A 7,074-nucleotide genomic window follows, 5' to 3' on the forward strand; every position below is an offset into this window, starting at 1 on the left:
GGGCTTTTTTGTTTTGTTTTGTTTTTTTAACTTTCTTACCAGAGAACATATTTGGCTTGTGCTGAGAGCAAACTGGGAGTCTCAGATTTAATGCCACCAGAAGCAGCCTTGAACTCAGTGATGGATAGTGAGCTACTGAATAATACCCCAAGTTCCTCACCTTTCGATTACAATACCCTAAATGTGTCCTGTACTGTCACTCAGAGCTCCCCAGCATAATTGAGCTTCAGTTGGCTACCATGGCAACTAGCTTGATAATGTATATATTTTTGGCCTCCTTCACTCCCCTGTCTCACTACCCTACTCCCACTCAGGTTTTCTGACATCATAAGTAAGTTACTTGGATTTTAACCCAAACCAAGATACACATTCATTATACTATACCACAATGTTTAGCCAGAAGACCCCAGGGAAAATGTTATTGTTGCCTAAAGAGTAACATACAAATTATTAGTATCTCTCAACATCAGGAATCATCAGAGAAATGCAAATTAAAACCACAACATGCCTCACACCTGTCAGAATGTCCAAAATAAAAAACACAAGACACAACAAGTGTTATTGAGGATGTGGAGAAACAGTAACCTTTGTGCGCTATTTGTAGGAATGCAAACTTATATGGCCACTGTGGAAAACAGTATGGAAGTTCCTCAAAAAATTAAAAATAGAATTACCATACAATCCAATAATTCCTTTACCCGGTATTTACCCAAAGAATATGAAAACACTAATTTGAAGAGATATATGTACCTCTATGTTTATTGCAGCATTATTTACAATAGCCAAGATACAGAAGAAACACAAGTGTCCATTAATAGATGAATGGATAGAGAAGATATGGCATATATATATATATATATATATATATATATATATATATACATATATATATATATATACATATACACCATGGAACATTGCTCAGCCATACAAAAGAACAAAATCTTGCCATTTGCAACAAAATGGATGGATCTAGAGGATATAATGCGAAGTGAAATAAGTCAGAGAAAGACAGATATCATAGGATTTCACTCATATGTGGAATTTAAGAAACAAAACAAATGAACAAAGTAAAAAGAGACAAACCAAAAACCAGACTCAACTGTAGAGAACAAGTTGGTGGTTACCAGAGGGGAGGTGGGTGGGGGATGGGTGAAATAGTGAAGGGGATTAAGAGTACACTTATAGTGATGAGCACTGAGTAATATATAGAATTATTTTTAGTGGTTGTTTTTTGTTTGTTTTTTTTTTAGTTTTAGTTGTTGTGGGGTGTTTTTGTTTTGTTTTTGTTTTTGTTTTCAAGTAGGCTTCACACTCAGTGCAGAGCCCAATGCAGGGCCTGAACTCATAACCTTGAGATCAAGACCTGAACTGAGATAGAGAGTCAGATGCCTGACCAACTGGGCCACCCAGGCACCCCTAGAATTGTCGAATCACTATGTTGCACACCTGCAACTACTATAACACTCTATATTAATTATACTGGAGTTTAAAAAGAAGAGTAGATTATGCTAATACAAATTTGATATTTGAACAAAAAGAAAACCAAATTTCCAAGTTGTGTTACTATGATATTTGGTGATAAAAAATTCTCAAAGCCCTTTTTGTCTTATGATGTTAAAAAATAAATAAATTACTAGTATCCCCTAAAATGTTGACACAAAATAATGCAGCTATCTTTTTTTTTTTAAGAAAAAGAAAACAGGGCTCTTAGAGACTGGAACCTAGAATAGGCTCTGCTATATGCCAGCTGTGTGACCTTGGGGAAAACACTTAACTTCTTAAACAAAGAGATTTTGTTCCCTTTCTGGGAAATAGTCAATATCACTAACTTCACTGGATTTTATGAAGATGAAATAAGCCATCATATTAGAAGTGTTCCATCAAGTTCCCTAAATGGAACTCTAAGATGGTTTTCTCTCCAAGTCTAAAAATCTTTTTCTCAGTCCTCATTCACTTGGCCTTAGTTATTTTATTATATGGGTATGCAATGTTGTTAGTCCTAATACTGTTTTGTTCATAATCTTTTTCACCTGTATATAGTTTGTGTTCTCATTTCTATTGCTAGCTTCCAAGGACAGGGACTTAATCTTATGCTTATTTATAATTAAATAAACTCGTATATGTGAAAATGGTTTACAGACTGCAAAGTGCTTTGTTATTATTCACCTCATTCCCTCAACATGTTTTGAATACCCTCTGTACACCAATCATCATGCCACATGTTAAGGATACAGAGAGAAGTAAGAATTGGTCTCTGATTCAAGATTTTAGTGAAGGAGACAGCTTATGCTGTTATGTAAATAAAATGCCATACAGTGAGAATTATTAGTATAGGGGTATGATGAAAAGGCTGTACGAGCACCAATAATGGAGTGGATTTTCCTGAGAGAGACAGCCCGGCAAAACCAGGTTAACAGTGCCACTTCCACTGTTTGCTAGCATGAGACCTTGGCTAAGACACCTAACCTTCAGATGGCAGGTTCCTAACATGGGAACTGAGAATAAGCATAACATTTCACACAAAATTGCCCTGAGGATTAAACAAGATGATAAATGCAAAGGATCCAGCATAGTTTCTGAAACCATAGTTTCTACATAACTGTGTCTAGTACAAGTACATCCCTTTTTTCCCCTTCTAGAAAGGGAAGGTAAGAAAGGCTTCCAGAGGAAATAGCATTCAAACTGAGCTTACTAACATGAAAAGTTTGCTTTCTTACCCAGGAGGAGAAACTAACACTTGTAGAGTAGCTACCTGGAATAGGTACTCTCTTTGGGGTTTCCCAGAATGAGGAGAGGAAGAACATTCCAACCAAAGAGAACAGTAAAAGTAAAGACACAACACTTCAAAATCATATATTATGCATTTGGGAAATGGCATATCCTTTCCGGTGCAGTGGGGTTACAGGAACCAGTGAATCCATGGTGGGAGATAAATCTATAGAGAAGGAGAACAGGGAAAGATTGGATATCTATTGTTTGGAATTTAAATGTCCAGCTAACCCTGTAGAAGTGCAGACACACTGTTTATTTTAGTTATTATTATTTTTTTCAATATATGAAATTTATTGTCAAATTGGTTTCCATACAACACCCAGTGGTCATCCCAAAAGGTGCCCTCCTCAATACTCATCACCCACCCTCCCCTCCCTCCCACCCCCCATCAACCCTCAGTTTGTTCTCAGTTTTTAAGAGTTTCTTATGCTTTGGCTCTCTCTCCCACTCTAACCTCTTTTTTTTCTTTTTCTTTTTTTTTCCTTTCCCTCCCCCATGGGTTTCTGTTAAGTTTCTCAGGATCCACATAAGAGTGAGAACATATGGTATCTGTCTTTCTCTGTATGGCTTATTTCACTTAGCATCACACTCTCCAGTTCCATCCACGTTGCTACAAAGGGCCATATTTCATTCTTTCTCATTGCCACGTAGTACTCCATTGTGTATATAAACCACATTTTCTTTATCCATTCATCAGTTGATGGACATTTAGGCTCTTTCCATAATTTGGCTATTGTTGAGAGTGCTGCTATAAACATTGGGATACAAGCGCCCCTATGCATCAGTACTCCTGTATGCCTTGGGTAAATTCCTAGCAGTGCTATTGCTGGGTCATAGGGTAGATCTATTTTTAATTTTTTGAGGAACCTCCACACTGTTTTCCAGAGCAGCTGCACCAATTTGCATTCCCACCAACAGTGCAAGAGGGTTCCCGTTTCTCCACATCCTCTCCAGCATCTATAGTCTCCTGATTTGCTCATTTTGGCCACTCTGACTGGCGTGAGGTGATATCTGAGTGTGGTTTTGATTTGTATTTCCCTGATTTCCCTGATGAGGAGCGACGTTGAACATCTTTTCATGTGCCTGTTGGCCATCCAGATGTCTTCTTTAGAGAAGTGTCTATTCATGTTTTCTGCCCATTTCTTCACTGGGTTATTTGTTTTTCGGGTGTGGAGTTTGGTGAGCTCTTTATAGATTTTGGATACTAGCCCTTTGTCCGAAATGTCATTTGCAAATATCTTTTCCCATTCCGTTGGTTGCCTTTTGTTTTGTTGGTTGTTTCCTTTGCTGTGCAGAAGCTTTTTATCTTCATAAGTTCCCAGTAGTTCATCTTTGCTTTTAATTCCCTTGCCTTTGGGGATGACAGACACACTGTTTAGACAAAAAAGTTCTCACAGATCCACAGAGTTTCAACTCCTAAGTGGGAGCATATCATTTACAAAGATCTAAACTCCTATCTAATTCCCAAGACTACACAGTGATTTCTAAAACATGGGCTGTGGTGCATAATTTATGCACTCACTTTGTAGCTCTGTAATTAAATCTGCAGAGGATTTGGAGTGGAGATACACAGCAATACTGGTACAACTCCTTGCATGTATAAACATACCATACAGGACTATAAAATTGATGGTTTCCAAAACTCATCTTTCTTATCTACTTATCTACCTGGCTAATGATACATTGTGTTACACTATACCACCAATACCGCACGATAGATTGTGTTATAAATGCAATTAAGTGAGCCCAGGGCACGGATGCACTGACAAAAAATTAAAAAGCATGCTAACTGATTGACCCACATAATCCTTCCTGACCCCAATTCCTATTACATTCAGGATCTGTACCATACACTCCAGCTCTCTGATATCTGTTATGTACATCCTAAACTGTCCTCTAGGACTTCTGGTGAAAGAAACCTGACAGTTGTCAAGTGTTTACTGTATTCTGGCACTGTGCAGATAATTTCACATTCATATTATTGAGTGCTTACTCTGTCGAGTGCTGTAGGTACACAGTGGAAAATAAATTAGACTTGGTTTCTGCCCTCATACAGCTTCTAGGTATCACAGATAATCATCCTATAACAATCCTTCAAAATTGGAATTTCGGTAGCAGAAAATGAGAACTAGGTGAGGTCAGTAACTGGCCCCAGAGCCAACTTATCCATTTGGCTCAAAGGCACAGTACGAAAGAAAATAATGAATATATAATAATGAATCCAATCTGCATTGTATTTGGCTTTATGCCATACAGTCATAAATATATATATTTAAATGCATTTTTTTAAATTTTTTATGGAGGAAGGGACTCATTAAGGCAAAGGTGCCTAGGGCCTATAAAAGTCATGACATGGCCCTGACTGGCCCAAGATGACACTGCTGGTAAATGATAGAAAAAGGTCAGGCAGGCCCTGGTAAGCCTGACATCCCTTTTGATTAGATGCATCTACAGGATGGAAACCATGCCTTTATTTCTCTCCTGCTGCATGGTACATAGGGGTAGCCCAATAAATGCTGAATTAAATTGCATTGGGTCACTCCAAAGTGCTTTATACAGTAAACAATTAACAGTATATTCTTACAGGTTGAGGAAAATCCTGTGGATGCTGCAAAAATCATGTGGGCCTATCTGATTTAGAAAATAAACCTGTAAATGAAATCTATTTTTTTATCAATTTGTATAACTTTTGGATCAAAAGATTAAAATATACATCTTTATTTGCTTGTAAAGATATTTGCTTAAACTATATGTTAAACACCTGACAAATCAGGTGTCTCTATCAGTATGACATCCTAAAATTTTTATTTTATTTTAAATTTATTTTAAATTTTAAATTTTATTATACATATAAGTAACTAAAATTATATTAAATTTTATTATACATATAATCTTATTAATTATATGTATAATAAAATTTAAAAATTCACCCCCTCATTTAACATTCACTCCTAATTTTTGTTGAATACCTATTGTGCAACAGTATATTTTTTTCTTTGTACATTATTTTATTAAATCTCTCAACGGTTCTATCAAAAAGATGCTATAACCTCTCTTTCATTGATGAGAAAACTGAGGTTCAGAGAGGTTGAGTGACTCTCCCAAGGTTGCACAGCTAGTGTCAAAAGTGGTTTGGAGGCCAAGTAAGGCAAACTCTGGAAACATTCATTGCATTGTATAGTTAGAAGACAATTTGATGACTCAGTGGAGTGGTGGAGGTGGAAGGATGACTTCAATAGGTTTAGGGGAGACGAGAGCCTAGAAAATGAATAGAACAAGTATGGGCTATGTTTTAGAGAATTCTGGCTGAGACACGAAGTAGAGATCCTAATTAATTTGGAATGCAAAGTGAGAATGGAAGGTTTGGATGACACAGGTGGGGGATTTGCAGAACGGCAAACAGGCAAGAGAGTTGAGAGACATGAGTAAGGTGATAGACCCATATCTCCTTCAACATTATAAACTTGTGTTAGTACAGTGTCTGGCACATAGAAAATGCTCAATTAAAAGTTTGTGGAAAGAAGGAAGGAGGGAGGGAAGAAGGACTGTGAAAGTTAGACAGGAAGGAGACAGCTGACTGAAAAGAAATGCAAGAGATCAAAGAACAGGTGTACTTCAAGTAACAGAGTGTGAGAACTGAAGGGTAGCAGGCCATGAATCGTGAAGGGGAAGTCTGAGTTTGAAATTTCAGAGGCAGAACAGTTCCTGGTGATGAAAAGGCCCAAGGTGTGAAGATAGGGACAGAGTGCTAAACTGGTGTGGAGGGAAGGTCAGTGGAGTGGGGGTAGCGTTATCAATAATTGGGAACATTTGGAGACAAACCGAAATGTCCAACAGTAGGGGCTCAGGCAAGTAAAATATGATACATCCATAGAATATTTGGGAGGTCTTTAATGTCGTAAGGAAATCTTTGATATAAGCTTAATGTAAAATGTATAAGATAATATCTAAGATATATATTGTCACTATTATAAAATACATTTGTTGTAGAAAAAAGAATAGAATATACCAAAATGTAAATAGATGATGGAATTCCAGATGACTTTAATGTTTTCTTTGTTTTCTACAATGAACTTGTGTTATCTTTTAATAAAAAAAAAAACAAGATTAAAAAATTAAGTGTTCTGCTGATCCATTTCTGCTTGGAACTAAATTTCCTCCTTTTAAACTCTGGTTTTTATAGCTAAATTGTATCAGAAACCTTAAGTAACCTTTGTTGAGCACAGTATTACTCACCAGGCACAATGCTTTCCATACTCCATTCCTCATCCGAACTCTGCAAAGTAGTTATTCTTTTTC

This window comes from Panthera onca, chromosome C1 (genome assembly GCF_046562875.1).
Source record: "Panthera onca isolate mPanOnc1 chromosome C1, mPanOnc1 haplotype 2, whole genome shotgun sequence".
In the NCBI taxonomy this organism is placed as follows: domain Eukaryota; kingdom Metazoa; phylum Chordata; class Mammalia; order Carnivora; family Felidae; genus Panthera; species Panthera onca.